At 42.4% G+C, this 18188-nt stretch overlaps 1 protein-coding gene across 5 annotated transcripts in view; it reads right to left on the bottom strand.

Moving 5' to 3' along the window:
• Positions 1–17867, bottom strand: part of LOC112253070 (protein FAM53B) — a 40960-nt gene extending 23093 nt beyond the window's left edge. For 2 of the 5 annotated variants that reach the window (XM_042323610.1, XM_042323609.1), the window contains exon 1: positions 5707–5861. The gene's annotated coding sequence lies outside the window, so the exon portion shown is untranslated. Of the gene's footprint in view, positions 1–5664; positions 5864–17530; positions 17621–17751 lie in introns of those variants that run through there. The other 3 variants (XM_024424958.2, XM_024424956.2, XM_024424957.2) reach the window with 3 other exon arrangements.
• Between the last annotated feature and the right edge of the window lie 321 nt (positions 17868–18188).

The following is an 18188-nucleotide window of genomic DNA, read 5'->3' as shown; positions in this document are numbered from 1 at the left end:
TTTTAACACGGCATTGGATAGTTTGGGAGATCGTGATTGTCATGCAAATCTACTTTGGCAGAAACATAGGCAAAGATTCCTTGAATGAGGCCTATACCCTGGAAGACTGTAAACACAGTTGTACTATACCATGCAAGTGCATACAAAATAAGACATAGCACAGTTGTTTGATATCAACAGATTGTCTGGAAAGGTTTGAGGAAGATATGATCTTCAATCTTTGTGACACTAAACAATGCTGCGTATAAAAAGCAAGACGAAGCTTAGGCCATGTCTAGACTTGACAGTTCATGCAGCTTTTGCATCCTGATACCCGAGTTCCGATCATGGAATTCCAAACACGTTGTGCATCTACATTTACAGTTGAAGTTGGAAGTTTACATACACTTAGGTTGGTGTCATTAAAACTCGTTTTTCAATCACTCCACAAATGTTGTGTTAACAAACGATAGTTTTGGCAAGTCGGTTAGGGCATCTACTTTGTGCATGACACAAGTCATTTTTCCAACAATTGTTTGCAGAAACAGATTATTTCACAGTATCGCAATTCCAATGGTTCAGAGGTTTACATACACTAAGTTGAGTGTGCCTTTAAACGGCTAGGAAAATTCCAGAAAATGATGTATTGGCTTTAGAAGCTTCTGATAGGCTAATTGACATCCTTTGAGTTAATTGGAGGTGTACCTGTGGATATATTTCAAGGCCTACCTTCAAACTCAGTGCCTCTTTGCTTGACATCATGGGAAGAAAAAAAAAATCAGCAAAGATCTCAGAAAAAAAATTGTAGACCTCCACAAGTCTGGTTCATCCTTGGGAGAAATTTCCAAACACCTGAAGGTACCACGTTCATCTGTACAAACAATAGTACACAAGTATAAACACCATGGGACCACGCAGCCATCATACCACTCAGGAAGGAGACGTGTTCTGTCTCCTAGAAATGAACGTACTTTGGTGTGAAATCAATCTCAGAACAACAAATCAACAAATCAATCTCAGAACAACAGCAAAGGACTTTGTGAAGATGCTGGAGGAAACAGGTACAGAAGTATCTATATCCACAGTAAAGCGAGTCCTATACCGACATAACCTGAAAGGCAGCTCAACCAGGAAGAAGACACTGCTCCAAAACCGCCATCATACTTTTTGGAAGAATGTCCTCTGGTCTGATGAAACAAAAATAGAACTGTTTGGCCATAATGACCATCGTTATGTTTGAAGGAATAAGGGGGAGGCTTGCAAGCCGAAGAACACCATCCCAACAGTGAAGCACAGGGGTGGCAGCATCATGTTGTGGGGGTGCTTTGATGCAGGAGGGACTGGTGCACTTCACAAATTAGATGGCATCATGAGGGGGGAAAAAATGATGTGGATATATTGAAGCAACCTCTCAATACATCGGTCAGGAAGTTAAAGCTTGGTCACAAATGGGTGTTCCAAATGGACAATAACCCCAAGCATACTTCCAAAGTTGTGGCAAAATGGCATAAGGACAACAAAGTCAAGGTATTGGAGTGGCCATCACAAAGCCCTGACATCAATCCTATAGAAAATTTGTGGGCAGAACTGAAAAAGCATGTGCGAGCATGGAGGCCTACAAACCTGTCTCAGTCACACCAGCTCTGTCAGGAGGAATGGGCCAAAATTTACCCAACTTATTGTGGGAAGCTTGTGGAAGGCTACCTGAAACGTTTGACACAAGTTCAACAATTTAAAGGCAATGCTACCAAATACTAATTGAGTATGTAAACTTCTGACACACTGGGAATGTGATGAAAGAAATAAAAGCTGAAATAAATCATTCCCTCTACTATTATTCTGACATATCACATTCTTAAAATAAAGTGGTGATCCTAACTGACCTAAAACAGGAACTTTTTACCAGGATTAAATGTCAGGAATTGTGGAAAACTGAGTTTAAATGTATTTGGCTAAGGTGTATGTAAACTTCCGACTTCAACTGTACATGTGTCCACCCTACCCACATTCTCTGTTCCCGCGCTATATTCAAATACCAGTATGCATTCTACAAGTGGAGGAATAGTCTAAGTATGATAACACAACAGAAGCTGATGAAAATAGCTAACTACTGTAGTGAAGTAGCCAGCTAACCTCTGTAGCTAGCCAGCAAGCTAGCAAGCAATGCTAAAGGGATTGCAAACTAGTTAGCATAACTCTAGACGAACAAAAAAAGCTTTTCTAAATATTAGCTAGCTGGCTAGCATTTGAGGCCAGCAAACATGTTCTCCACATACTAGGAATGCGTTTCCTCCAACGTTATAATGAAAAGATGCCTGTCTGTCCCAAAACACAAGTATTCTGGAGATATGTGAGAGGAGTGCTTTCGGTAGCCTGATTGTGTCCAGACTGTGGAGAAATCGGCACACAATGCCTCCCTGACATATCCTGAAGTGATTAGCCGGAGCTGAACACAATCAAACCACAAAGTCGACTTTTGTGTGTCTAGACCCATCTTTTCAATGCAAGATTCGTATTCCGATAGCATATGTCACATGTAAGTGTCAAGTGTAGACACAGGCTTAGTCATCATAACTGTATTTCCCACCATAGCTGAGAAGTATGAACCAACACACAAACAAAACTGTTCTTTCCTCAACAAACAGCCCTTAGACTGTCTCAGACACACACAGGCCTGGTGGTCTACCCCTATCAACATCCCCTTTGCAATTAGATACTAGAGCTGATCCAATCTCAGCCTGACTTTCCACCTAGTTTGCCAGTGGAACTGAGATTCGTTTTCAAGTGAATGAGTGAATTCACATGCAAGCAAGAAACGAAAGGTCAACTCTACTGTATGTACATTCACTAAAACTACACTTTAGTTCATTTGCCAATAACCACCTCAGTAAAGAGAGAACAGGGGTGTATAAACCCACATAGGCATACCTCCTTTCAGGCTGTCCCAGTACGGTGAGAACAGACACAGACAAGTACACTGTAAGCATTCCATGGAATTTCAGGCCTTACTGGTACAAAACCAGTCCTATCTGGTATTTAGTTCATGAAGTAAAGATCAACCATCTCTCCCACAACATAACAAGAGGGCAAAAAACACATACTCTAACAATAACTTCCCTAGTCCCAAATGAAACGACCCTGGCAAACCCATAGTCAAAGTGTTCCATTGTCAGTGGTACTTTAATCAGTGTAGGCCTACTCAAACATTCTGTAGTCACGCAATTACATTACACACTCCAACGATGGTCCAAAACAGGACTCCAAAAACAATGCAATCTAACAGTACAGCATTTCCCTGCCAGCTCCTGAATCTCAACACTTTGTTTCGTTAAGAGAGCGTAGGGGCGGTTTGGTTGTCTGAGCTCCTTGAAACTGAATTATACCATTCAGAACACCTTCAAAGTTGCATATAAAGTAGTTTGTTCACAAGTCTACGTGTTTCATTCCACTCAGCAACACAAACAAAGAACAAAGTGACTCATATCAAGACATCCCAGCTGCAAACCCTCCTCTGCAAAACCACAAACAAGAAGGATGATGTTAATTACAGAACTCAATTACAATAAAAGGCTGAAATATGTTGATGAGTGTGAAGTCTTGTGAAAAGCATGAGCTGGCGCACATTCAAAAAAGTTAGTAGAGGTGCTAACTAACGGCGAGTAAACTGTAGGCTATAAAAAAAAAGAAGAGAATCGGACACTCTATATACAAGCTCCCAGTAATTTATTAGGTATTCCATGAACATTTCGGCATCACAGTGCCTTCTCATGTGCCATCACACGAGGGGCTCCCGAGTGGTGCAGCAGTCTAAGGCAGCGCTTGAGGCATCACTACAGACACCCGGGTTCAAATCCAGGCTGTATTCTAACCAGCTGTGATTGGGAGTCCCATAGGGTGGCGCACAATTTGGCCAGTGTAGGCGGTCATTGTAAATAAGAATATGTTCTTAACCGACTTGTTTAAAAATCACAGTGATGCTGAAACATTGGTTTACCCAATAAATTACCGACAGCTTATATATAGTGTGCAACTCATTATTTTTTTAGAGCCTAGAGCCTGAAGTCTTGCCCAGTGTGTGTGTGTGTGTGACCTTACGGAAAACCCACATGAATTTCACGTGAAGTGTTCCAAAAACACGTGATCACATAACGTATATTCCACATTGACATGAAAACAACATTGATTCAACCAGTGCGTTTCCAGTGGCATGTGATCTTATGTGAAGTTAATGTGATCATGTTTTTACGTGTAGTTCCATGTTAAGTGTTCCCAAAACACTTGTTTACATGTGCAATTTCACTTGAAATCATGTGGTTTTTCTGTAAGGTTGTGTGTGTGTGTGACTCATGAAACACCTCAAATGACTATCAATCTTTTCACAGGTTGCGGTGCTGAGGAGGGTGTCAATAAAATGAGATGAGAAAGCTACACTTCCCTCCAACTGGCAGTTCTTGAAACAGACCAGTGTTACAGGCACACAACATGACTTAAAAGTGGGACAACTTACAAATGCCAAAGTGCCTACAACAATAATAACATGATCTCTACAATTCCCAATCTGGATATTTGAGGGTATGCAGGTGTAAAGGATTGGCTACTGCACACTGCTTGCTAAGAGAGTACCTCCTGATTCAGGTCACACCAGGCTTGAACCCAGGCCTTGCCACCCTCGTAAAGCATCTTACCAGTCAGCACCACACCAAAAGCTAGCAATTCAGCAGCGCAGGTAGAAGTCACACTCAAGGCTGAGAAGTAAGTTTCACACATCCCCATTTGCTACATTCCCCCCTCAAATGTACTCAAAAGCTGCCCCAGCATTGAGCTGAGCACAACTGTATATCTGGGTCAAGGCACCATTGTAAAGATCATCATGGCTTGATTAGCAAGTATCACTTGCTCCTGATTTGGCTCACACCAAGGCTCAAACCCAGGACTGCTGCCTTGCTAGCACATGTGACTACCCTCCTGAAACTGTCTTTACAGTTAGCGCCACACGAATAGGTAGCAGTCAGCTGCAAGTGGCAACCCTTAAGGCTGAGAAGTAAGTTTCACACATCCCCATGTGCTACACAGGCATGGTGAGAGCTGCGGAGGAAAAAAAAAGTAGTACTACACAAGGGTGGAGGGGGGTTCAGTTGAACCGGGTTACAGAGCTGGAGCATTGAATACAGGAAGGCTTTGTCCCAGTTGCCCAAGCACTGCGCACAACGCAAATTATCTCTCAATCAACTCCTTTATATTCTCTTATTTGACTATGCGCTATTCTACTACCGTGGAAACATGCGCAACCGGCAGCTAGAAAGCAAGCAAGTTTACGCAGCATCGCAACACGGTATTTAACTTGTTCCTCAATTACATTGTGCAGTAGCCTATTTTATGATACATAAAACACGATAATCATTTGTGTTGGGGTTACAGCCTTTCAATATCGTCCCTGAAAACACAATTTCCCAATCACTTTGTTTCCTGCTATTATGATAGCATGGATCACAAGCAAGCAACACTTCCCAGTTTATATTGTTGACAATATTTAACTTTCTCTAGACATAAGAAACAAGCTTATATGCGTATTTCAACTTCTTGCAATGGAAAAAAGCTCAAGCAAACTTCAGCAATCAACAAACTACTTTGGGCAACAAAGACACCCCAAAAAAGGATTAGCATTCATTCTCAAGAGTGGCCTACCAATTCAAAGAAAATATGATGTCGGGATGGATGGCTTACTACCTGGCCAGCTGAGAGTCTGTCGAAGTTAAGTCATCTTCGATTTCCGCAACAAAGGACCAGAAAAGTGTGTGGATCCTCATGCGCACTACTGCCTCCACAGCGGCGATGGCAGTGTGGGACTGAGAAACTGCATGAAACCCGGTGCTCGCTGGAACGTGGAAACAAAATCCGCGTTCAGCGAAACCATTTCTCACGCAGAGGGAGGAAGCAACTATTGATTCCACAGTGGTGTAGCCAATTGGAACAATTAAGCTTAACCGTACTTATACAGATACTATTTATATATTCAGCATGTTTCTTGCCATTCATTACACGTGTATTTTATTTCTAGTTCAATAGAAACTACATAATTTACCCCCCCCATATTGGTATCGTCTACCTGTGTGTTCCTTTTCTTTTCCCACAAGCTATTCTGAATGTACAACTCTGTAGTAACATTGTTACAGTTACTAGTTCACTTGTAAATGTGTCCACTATCACAATGTGACTGTGGTTGACTGACCCTCTTAAGCCTGTGACATGAATTAAAACAAATTGTTTCCAGGCCTAAACCATCTGTAATGTATGACACTAGCCTAAATATGTAGATCCTATTAAATGCTCTCATTCATATTGCCATTTGTTAGGCATGTCTAAAAGTGTTCCTTCTTTGTCACAGTAATGTCTATATACACCCATAGTTCATGTAGAAACATGTAGTACAGTTCTGTAAACTATTGTAGCAGTAGACAAATACTAGGCCAGGCCTAGTAGCCTAAATAAATGTATAATGGTTGCATGCAGAGATATACAGTATTATATTTAGCTACATCCATGTGCTCTGTAACTGTGAAGTTGACTGAGCTGCCTGTAAGGTTTCACTGGAACCTGACAGATGGTTTGAAATGTGGCAAGGAGGAATCTTTCCCACTTCCACATTGCTTCCCCGGCAAGGAAAACTACACAGCTACATGCAGGAGTAATTCAATCAGCACCCGAAAATCATATTATCATATCATATATCATATTTCTCCAAGGAGAAATACAAAAAACATAAATATTTACTGTATCACACTTGAGACTGAAATGAAAGCACAGCATTCATGGTGTTGGGGCGGCAAGAAGGCTGCGGCATCAACTCTGCAACTTTTGATGAGCATAATGAGTGGAATAAAAGTCAGTCGTCACCACAGTGCCAGCACACTTTGCCTGCAGATGATGGCAAGTTATGAACCTACTGTACATTTTCATGTTGCTTTGAGAATAAGGCACAGTGATGCCGAAATGTTGGTGATTTACCCAATAAATTAATGGGAGCTAATATATAGAGAGTGCGACTCTATTTATTTTCATAGCTTATAGTTTATTCTCCATCAGTCAAGCACCTCTAGATAAAATCCTTTTCTCTGGGTGTGAGCCAGCTCATGTTGTTTTATTTGGCCTTGAGAATGACGCCCATATATCCCATATTGTGTATGCCTATATAGTGTATGTCTTCTGTGGCTCATGAAACACAGATCATGTGTCTAGAACAACAACCTCTCTCTCAATGTGAGCAACACAATGGAGCTGATCGTGGACTATTGGAAAAGGAGGGCCGAACAGGCCCCTATTAACATCGATGGGACTGAAGTGGAGCAGGTTGAGGGGTTCAAGTTCCTTGGTGTCCACATCACCAACAAACTATCATGGTCCAAACACACCAAGACAGTTGTGAAGAGGGCACGACAACACCTTTTCCCCCTCAGAAGACTGAAAAGATTTGGCATGGGTCCCCAGATCCTCAAAAAGTTCTACAGCTACACCATCGAGAGCATCCTGACTGGCTGCATCACCGTATGGTATGGCAACTGCTCGGCATCTGACCGCAAGGCGCTACAGCGGGTAGTGAGTATGGCCAAATACATCACTGGGACCAAGCCCCCCCCCCCCTTTGTTTTTATACTGCTGCTACTCGCTGTTTATTATCTATGCATAGTCACTACAAATTGCTTCGACTAACCCCTCGCACATTGACTCGTACATACTGTTATGTAAATGTATCGTGTTACTTTTTGATAAACATTTTTTTTTTTTACTTTGGTTTAGTTTATTTAGTAAATATTTTCTTAACTCTATTTCTTGAACTGGGGTACGTTCTGTTGTATTCGGTGCATGTGACAAATAAAATTTGATTTGATTTGAAATTACAGTGGACATCCTAAAACAGCACAATGTGCAAAAAAGCCTCCAGCCACCCACACCAGTCCTTTTCAGATTGTTTTATTTAACTAGACAAGTCAGTTAAAAATAAATTCTTATTTACAATGACGACCTACAGTGGGTTAACTGCCTTGTTCAGGGACAGAACAACAGATTTTTACTTTGTCAGCTCAGGGATTTGATCCAGCAACCCTTCGGTTACTGGCCCAACGCTCTAACCACTAGGCTACCTGCTGCACCAAAAGATAGGATTGCTCAACTAGCTTGGCATGCCAGGCATCTGTTGAAAGAGGATAACATGCTCCAAGTAGATGAGTGAAACAAAATGTATCATTTACTAGGCCTCAAATTCCTGGAATCAGTTTAATGACTGCTGCCTTAAAACACGCAGTACAGTGGGCATGCTTTTTTCCATGAAGAGCAGCAGAGCTCCAGGGGTGTGTTCCTGTTCACAGCCTCGTAAACTAACAAATTAACCACTATCAAACCCTCAGGGTGACAGGATCACAATCACATCTGTCGTTCTGCCCCTGAACAAGGTAGTTAGCCCACTGTTCCTAGGCCGTCATTGAAAATAAGAATTTGTTCTTAACTGACTTGCTGAGTTAAATGAATGTAAAAATAAATAAAAAAGATAGCAGATGCATAAAACTTTTCATGGTAATGATACATCTATCAAGCACTTCTATTCATCCAGAAGGAACTAAGGCGCTATCCACAGATGTGAATTGAGGTTTATTTGAATGGTGTTTGGCAACTGCATTAGCAGGATACCCTGTCGATAAGGCATGCTGTATCGAAAAGTTGACTGGATTACTCTCATGACATGACTTTGATTAACAGGATTTCAGTGCCCCCAAAGCCTCCATATTTGTGTCTACGTCTCTTAGCAACAGCACCTGTGTGAGTGGGCTTTACGCAAAGAGCAGCGAGCTTCAGTCCGTAATTCAATCTAATCTGTGGTGCAGAACAAAGGCATTGTTTCTGTGCCAGGCAAACAAAGAGCCATTTGAAGACTTCCTTAGATGCTGTCTCGTCTCAGACAGTGTACATTTCAATGAGACAATATTGGTCATCGAGTGAAGACAGTCAAGAAGCATCTTGTTTCATGGGAAAAAGTTGTGTAATGGTATAATGTGTCAATGCACATCCAGGCAGGATTTTCAGTGCCTTGTAAATTTCCAGGCAGTAGTTTTCGTAACACGTTGCATGTGTTTACTCAATAGCATGCCTCGGCATCAACTGCTCCCATTGGGCCACCCGCCCAGATTCCAATTAGAGGTAGATTGAGAGTTATTAATGACAGAATGAGTTAAGACAGGAAATCACTTATCTTTCTTTGAACCATGCCCTCTGTTTATTCATTATGAGCTGGTTATTAAGGTGGATTGCAGAGGACTTCTGAATGGAAAATGTTGACATAGGTAGACATGATGAATACATCCACAGCTTAATCCAAAGATACTGTACAGTAAAGGGGCAATCTGCAGCTGCTACATACATTTTTTGTACTTATAAATTAATGATATGTACCCATTGATTTGGGAAGAATATAACTTATAAATGCCTCATGAGTTTAGTTCAACTGTCCTACCCCATCAGAACCCGAAATGTAACCTGGTTTTCCTCCAATGTTTGTAAACAAAGTAAATGTAAACAAACACTGTATATCCTTGAAAAATGGTTAAAACTAAAATGTTGATATAATGGATGGGGTGTTCTTGTATCTATAGCGCCGTATGAATTTGAGATTGGTTACATTTCACCAGCCCCATCCCTCAGATTTTTACCGAAACAGTGGCAGGAATCACACTTTGTTATTGTTTCAACTGCTGATTGCAACTTTAATGTATAAGCAATACACTGTAGCTCTGGATTTACAGAACTTGAACATGATACCATCCCTATTTGGTTAATAAGCATTTGAAAAGGGTACAGATTAGATTACTATTCCCTGTACTCTTCAGTTCTCTATCTTTCCTCACACAGGCTAGAGAGGACACATGGTTGGTGTCCGGTGAACAAGATTATCAATGCCCTACACTAGGAAGACCTAATAGTCCATGGTCTTCTGACTACAGCTAACTGACCGCACATGAAGATGATGAGTCCATATGGGTCAGTGATGACCTCAATGCCACAAGGCAGGAGAATCCACTTAAATATGATAATACGTACGTAAGTTAGAACAAAGTAAATGGGGTTGATAAAAGGCCAAGAAGAACTGATGGCAATCTGAACTAAAAGGTTTCATAGGAAATTTGTAAATATTTGTAATGTTAGCAAAAGATGATCATATTAGAAAGCCACATAGCTATTTGACATTCAAAAGTTACAATCTTTCCCGGAAGGAGATTTCGGATTCATCAATCTAAACATGACATGAATGATCTGAACATAGGACTTTTTATAAAACTGGTTTTGACAACAGCACATAACAGCACATAATATGACAATTAATGTGAAAGATGTTTTTGGTATTTTATGTGTGTGTGGGTGTGTGAATTTTTTTTTTAAGGAACAAGGTGCTGCTGATTAGAGGACAAGGCTTGATGAATTTCTTCTGCCGAGAAATGGCCCCCTCTGCTGTGTCTGACAATATCATAACATTTAGTAGCATTAACCCTCACATTTCCTTGTGACTCACAGCTGTACCTCCTAAGCTTTGAGAAGGACACCAGGGTACAGTGATATGGTAATGGCAGAAAGAGTGAACGGTTACATATGATTCGTATTTGAAATGTATGTTGTTCTGTCTTTGAGCTGTTCTTGTCTATTTTTGTTCTGTATTATGCCATGTTTTATGTGGACCCCAGAAAGAGTGGCTGCTGCTATTGAGGATCCTAATAAAATATCATTGCAGAATTTAGATTTAGATGTCTGGAATCTGATAAAAAAAATTAAGAGCAAGACAAATAACTCAATACAAAATAATATATTTATTTTAGGGTATTCCAATTGTTCCTGTGAATATTTCACAAAAATGTAACTTCAATTGATAAATAAAAGTCCATTAAAACAACATAATTGTAGCCAGTAGCTGTGAAAGTGGTGCTCATGAGCCCAAAGTGGTCCCTGTTGTTTTTGTGCTATAAAAAATATATATATATTTTGCAATTGGTATATGTTACGAATGCAATTTGTTCAAAATGTTATGAATTTGTTGTGCTTAAAGGGATACTTTGGGATTTTGGCAGTGAGGCCCCTTTATCTACTTCTCCAGGAACTCATGGATAACATTTTTACATCTCCGTATCAGGTATGAAGACAGTTAGAGGTAGATTTGCGAACCAATGCTAACTTGTGTTAGAGCGATGACTGGGAGTCTATGGGTATCTGCTGTCATCTCCACAACTCATATTGAAAGGGGCCTAAATACTGGCTGATCAAGGCTGCTTTTGTTATAACCTGATGCTTAACCGGAGAGCTGTCTTAGTTGTGGCATTATGGGTGTTTTGATAATAGGTCAGGCACAAAAATGAACCACCCAAACAAAGATTTTACAAGCCCAACAGCTGTCAGACGTATCGAAAGCAGTACATCCCCTCAATGTACTCTGAACCTTTCATGACTCTAGGTTAATGAACAAGAAAATGCATTGAAAATAGCATCTAATGTTTGGTAATTGTATGTTTATAAATAGTAAAATATGTCCGCTCTTTCCATTTCCTGAAAAGCTTCTGTTTTGGAGATAAGAGATTTTCATCAGACAGCGATGAGAGACTCCCCTAGTCCCCGTTGACAACACTTAACTTGCTATTGAGCCTATAAAAGAATCATAATGGCATAAAATATGGCATAAACAATCATGGTCACTGATGAGAACTGACTTTTGCATTCTGGAAACTAATAGATTAATAGACAGTGGGATGGAGGAGTCCTGATAAGTGTAATTCAATGTTCCACTCAGAACATTCCAGGAGTGTCTCCGACGGTTCGCTCACCTTGGCTGAACATCTGCAGTAGCTGGTCCTTAGTCCAGCTACAGGAAGTGATAACAAAGAACCCCTCCTCTTTCAATGCCCCTCTCAGAGCTTGAACGTAACAAGCTTTGCTCTCCTCAGTGTTCTCTGGGTTCAGGCTTATGGTGTCAAATGCACCCTTGTCGATGCATAAATCAAAGCTGCTCAGCTCTCCAGAGCAGCTCATGAAGTCCACCTCCTAGTATGATGCAAAAGGCAGTGAGTTGATATCAGTATGCACTGAAATACTGTTGACATTTACATACAATAGCCAGGTACTCCATATGTGTTGAGCTAAATTACGGCTGTATGAGATATGTTAATCATTTCCAAAACTCTTTGTCATTAAACAATTGCTTTCAGTTGTCAGCATCAATCTTTTGCTTCAATATCTGTTGAACTTGAGTATGTCAGGTGTCAGTGCAGGTGCAGGTCCCTGAAAATCTCGTCTACAAAGGATTGGAAGACTGATGGAGCATTCATCAACCTGTACGGCATGACGAGGTACTCATAGTGCCCAGAGGCGGTACTAAATGCAGTCTTCCACTCATCCCTCTCCCGGATACGCACCAGATTGTAAACGCTCTTGAGATTTGGTGAAGAAGCGCCCCATGCATTGACTCTGTCACACTGGCTATGAGAGGCCGTGGGTAACTGTACCTCACAGTGATCTGATTTATACATCGATAGTCAATACATGGGCGTAAACCTCCATCCTTCTTCTTCACAAAAAATAAACTCAAGGAGGCAGGTGAAGTGGAAGGCCAAATGTATCCCTGTCCCAGAGATTAGGAGACATATGTTTCCATAGCCGCCGTCTCCTCCTGTGACAGAGGATACACGTGACTCCTGGGAAGTGCTGCGTCTACCAGGAGATTTATCGCACAGTCCCACCGTCGATGGGGTGGTAGTTGAATTGCCTTCTTTTTACAGGAGGCGAGAGCCAAATCGGCATATTCAGTTGCACCTATGGAAACACCTACACACCTCCCTGAGCACTGACGTGACCATCCCTTGAGAGCCCTCTGTTGCCACGAAATAGTGGGGTCATGATAGGCCAACCAGGGAAGCCCCAACACCACAGGAAACACAGGAGAATCGATCAGGAAGAGACTAATACTCTCCTCATGACCCTCCTGCGTTATCATACATAGTGGAGCTGTGACCTCTCTAATCAGACCCGACCCTAAAGGACGACTATCTAAGGCATGTACAGGGAAGGGCACATCAACAGGAACAATAGGGATCCCTAATCTAAGTGCAAATGACCGGTCAATATAGTTCCCAGCTGCGCCTGAATCTACTAGCGCTTTATGCTGGGAATGCGGGGAAAAATGCTATACATACACATGTGTGCGCAACAGGGAGCTCTGGGTGAGTCGGTGCCTACTGCCTCACCTGGGATGATCCACCAGTGCCCTGCCTGCTGCCTCGACTCCCTGGGGAACCTCCCCAGCACCGACCAGCAGTGTGCCCTCTGCGGCCACAGGTGGTGCAGGAAACGCCCCCCCCCTCCGGTCACCCTTAGAGCAGCACCTCCGAGCTCCATTGATGTAGGATCGGAGGTGCTGGGGGATGGAATGGACGGACCCCAATCCGGACATCCGCGGGTGGCCAACAGGTTATCCAGCATGGATGGATAAATCCACCAGCTTGTCGAGGGTAAGGGTGGTGTCCCTGCAAGCCAGCTCTCGACGAACGTCCTCACGTAGACTACACCGGTAATGGTCGATCAGGGCCCTCTCATTCCATCCTGCGCTGGCAGCCAGAGTCCTGAAGTCCAGTGCAAAGTCCTGTGCGCTCCTCATCCCCTGTCTCAGATGGAACAAGCGTTCCCTCACCGCTCTCCCCTCAGGTGGATGATCGAAGACCGCCCGGAAGCGGCAGGTGAAATCCTCATAGCGGACCAACGCTGCGTCTATTGGCCCACTCAAGCGCTTTCCCTGATAAACAGGAGATGAGGGCGGACACGCTCTCGTGTCCCGAGGGAGCCGGGTGGACGGTCGCCAGGTAGAGCTCCAACTGGAGCAGGAACCCCTGGCACCCGGCAGCCGTCCCATCATATGCCCTCGGGAGCGAGAGCCAAATCCCACTGGGTCCAGGTGACATAGGGGTGGATTTTGGAGCATTGTTGCGTGCTGCTGGACGCGCTCCTCCACTGGTAACAGAGGACTGGGTGCACCTGCTGACTCCATATTGGTGCGTGTTTCTGTCAGGTGTCAGTGTGCAGAGGTTAGGAAGGAGTCAGGCGCAGGACACAGAACTGAGTAAAAGACGTACTTTACTCGAAAAGAAAACAACACTAATTTCCACGTAGGGAAAAACACACCAGCTCACAGAAGTCTTGAACACTAAACAAAGAACAAACACGCACAAAACCATGTGGGAACCAGAGAGTTAAATAGGGAATCAATTATAACGTAATGGGAACCAGGTGTGTACAATCAAGACAAAACAAATGGAAAAAAAACGTAGATCGGTGGCAGCTAGAAAGCCAGTGACGTCGACCACCCAACGCCGCCCGAACAAGGAGAGGCACCAATTTCAGCGGAAGTCGTGACAGAGTAACCACGTGACAGACGCTAACATCTGTGTAAAAATATAGTGCTTTCATCCATGTGGTCCAACCTGACCACTGCTAAGGCTGAGGCCCTAGCACAAATGAAAGACTTCCTTGATCCTTATAGGGCACAAAAAACTAGACCTATGGAGTGAGCCAAGCAGCCACACATTTACCACAACCCAAGTGTCACATCATTGTAGTTTTATGAAGGGTCAACAGTATTTCAGTGTTGGGAGAAATATGTTTGTCCAACGGAATGGCTCTGTATGCTTTGGATGGATGCACCCAGAAACCTCTGTGAAGTGCTTTAGGCCAGTGGTGGGAGGGAGAGGCTTTAAAACAGTTGAAAACAAGATGCGTCCAAATGGTGGGATTATCCCGCTCTCAGGCAGATACGGGATAGTGCTAAAGATGACGCTCAGAGAGAGACAGACCTCCATGGACAGTCCTCCTACCCTCTGAGCATCCGGCTGTGGCCACTGGGAACTCTCTCAGTATATGCTCCAGGCCAGACGTACACTCACACACTCATGCGTTAGCCAGACTTTGTGCAGGACGCTCTGAACCAAAATACTGTACCATAGACACACACCGGAATCTCCTCACACTCCTGCAGACATTAACATAGCACAGAATAGCTGAGAACACACACACGTTTCTAGTGTTCTACTGCTCTGGAGGCATGGACCAACATACCATCTGATATACCCAGACTGCTGCCAGACTAAGGTCAATATTGACCTCAACAGCAAGCGCTATGACCAAATACCGTATACAGTACACATCTCCGGAGGTACGTGTACAATATGAGAGTATGTATGTGTGTATATGGGGGAGGAAACCTCACTCATCCCCATGTGTGGTATTATATGGCTGAGCAGCATTTAAAAACTGCTTTTCCTGCACACATTTTCCTGCAGATGTGTTAAATTGTGTCAGCTCGCTCGGGCATAAGGTGGCTGAATCCAAAGCTGGGCGGAGTCCTATTACTTTTAACACCTCTCTGCTACCCCTCCACACAGGAGAGTTCCCCCTCATGGCAGCAGCCCCAGGCTGGGGGATATGGTGCGCTAAAAGGGGGGGCTAAACATCAATGGCTGGGTTTGTCTGGGGTCCAACCAAGAGACCCAAAGTCCTGAACATTATATTACAGGGATGGAGTAGAGTTGTTTAAAGATGGAATCCACAGTAAGGGGGAAAACAGCGCCACTGTCCACCCCACGGCCTCTGTTATTGTTTTTGTTTTGTTGATGAAGTGTCGGTGAGGATCGTCGCCCCATGTGGTAAAAACAGATGCAGTACATGCTGTGCTCTTCTGTTGCGTGTGCATTGATGAAAAAAAACTGTTTGTTGTTTGCAGTAACTTCTTTGTTGTTGTAATATTGCAAACAGACGTGGCAGTTTCACCATTAAGGATTTGAGCTTTAAAGATGCACTATGCAGAAATTCCTGGTCCTAAAATCCAAATAGTTTGCCTAATTTCAGTTTATGTGACAAAACACGAAAGGATAGTGTATAGAATCATCGAAACAATCTAAACCGCTGTGAAATATATTTTGGTGTGATGGTGCTTTGCTGGTGACACTGTCTGTGATTTATTTAGAATTCAAGGCACACTTAACCAGCATGGCTACCACAGCATTCTGCAGCGATATACCATCCCATCTGGTTTGCGCTTAGTGAGACTATAATTTTGTTTTCAACAGGACAATGACCCAACACACCTCCAGGGCTATTTTACCAAGAAGGAGAGTGATGGAGTGCTGCATCAGATGACCTGGCCTCCACAATCACCCAACCTCAACCCAATTGAGATGGTTTGGGATAAGTTGGACCGCAGGGTGAAGGACAAGCAGCCAACAAGTGCTCAGCATATGTGGGAACTCCTTCAAGACTGTTGGAAAAGCATTCCAGGTGAAGCTGGTTGAGAGAATGCCAAGAGTGTGCAAAGCTGTTATCAAGGCAAATGGTGGCTACTATGAAGAATCTAAGATTTGTTTAACACTTTTTTGGTTACTACATGATTCCATATTTGTTATTTCATAGTTTTGATGTCTTCACTATTATTCTACAATGTAGAAAATAGTAAAAATAAAGAAAAACTCTGGAATGAGTAGGTGTGTCCAAACTTTTGACTGGTACTGTATATGCAGTGCACCACAAGGCTTTTCTTCCAAAGCATTGGTGACTAGGGATGTAAATGGTGAACAGTTAATCAGTTAGCCACCAAAAAATACATGATCAATCTATAGGTTCTATAGGTTAATTTAGTTTAATTAAATTGGCATGTGTGTATTTTCGTAAATCGTCATACGTCTTATTTATCACACATGCGCAGCCGACAGAACCTAGTTTGAGGAGTGGAATGGCCTATCACTTGTCAGAAAACCCAAGAGCAGCTCCTCAAAAAGCTGGTACTGGAGTGAAATGTGCTTTTATAAGCCCATTCATTGCGCAACAAATAACAATTCTGGGACAAATTCACTTATAAGTGTATTATAGTAGTCAAAAGTGTAGTATTCGGCCCCATATTCCTAGCACGCAATGATTATATCAAGCGAGTGACTCTACAAACTTGTTAGATGCATTTGTTGTTAGTTTTGGTTGTGTTTCAGATTATTTTGTGCCCAATAGAAATTAATGATAAATAATGTATTGTGTCATTTTGTAGTACTTTTATTGTAAATAAGAATATAATATGTTTCTAAACACTCCTACATTAATGTGGATGCTAACGTGAATACGCATAGTCCTGAATTAATTGTGAATAATGATGAGTGGTAATGTTACAGAGGTATAAATATCATACCCCCCCATAGCATGCTGTATGGAGCATAAGCCTATGTCAAGGTGTCTGTGTATAGGTCTATGCACAATACAGTCCAATAGTGCCACCAACTGTTAAGTATACCATCTGCTGTAACCATGCACAGTACAATTGCCGGTATACACACGACTAAAACACTAAAAAGTTTATTTTTGTTATTGAAAACCGCTCAACTCCATTACTATGTGATAACAAAGCTATTAGCCTGCTACTGTACTGTGAAACAGCAGTTAATACAATACTGTTACAGTAGTGATTAGCATGTCTACACACACAGCAGGTAGGACTTACCTTGACTTCCACATTAGACAAGTCTTCTGTCTGCAGTACATTTCTTGAAGTTCTACAGAGGCTACAGAAGTATCTATTCCTGTGGAAAATCTGAATGCATAAAGAACATGTCATGCAAAGGTACGAGCTAATGTTGTCATATATGCTACAGGTGTGTAGGCCTAATTGGCATTTTTACATCATAGTAATTACACACCTTCAAATTTTAGTTCAAAGCCTACCAGCTCAATTAAGAGGATGCCATTCCCCTCGCCAATATCAAGTATGACAGAGATTTCTGTGTTTTCCTCTTTTTCCATCCACCCGCAGCACACGGTCCATACTCTCTTCTCGAAACCTTGGGAAATAGAGATGGGGCACAGTACAGAACAATTACAACTGTAGCAACGTTGTGACCATAATGTGTCCTTTGTAGCTGGATACTGTAGTAGGTAGTTCACCGGTGCAAAGTGTTGCAGGCAAAATGAACGTAAAAGGTTTGTAGGCAAATTAATGTTCAACCCTTCTGAAAAAAACGGATCCAAAGTTGATAGAGCTGCACATAACAATTTATACACATAATGACTATATCTTATCTCACGTCTCTAATGTCTTTAAATATCTGCAATTCCCTCTGGTACGCATCATCCCAGTTTAAAAAAATACTGTATAAACTAAA

This window comes from Oncorhynchus tshawytscha, linkage group LG06 (genome assembly GCF_018296145.1).
Source record: "Oncorhynchus tshawytscha isolate Ot180627B linkage group LG06, Otsh_v2.0, whole genome shotgun sequence".
Classification (NCBI taxonomy): Eukaryota; Metazoa; Chordata; class Actinopteri; order Salmoniformes; family Salmonidae; genus Oncorhynchus; species Oncorhynchus tshawytscha.
The sequence above is the reverse complement of the archived record's forward strand: the minus strand, read 5'-3'. Positions and strand labels throughout refer to the sequence as shown.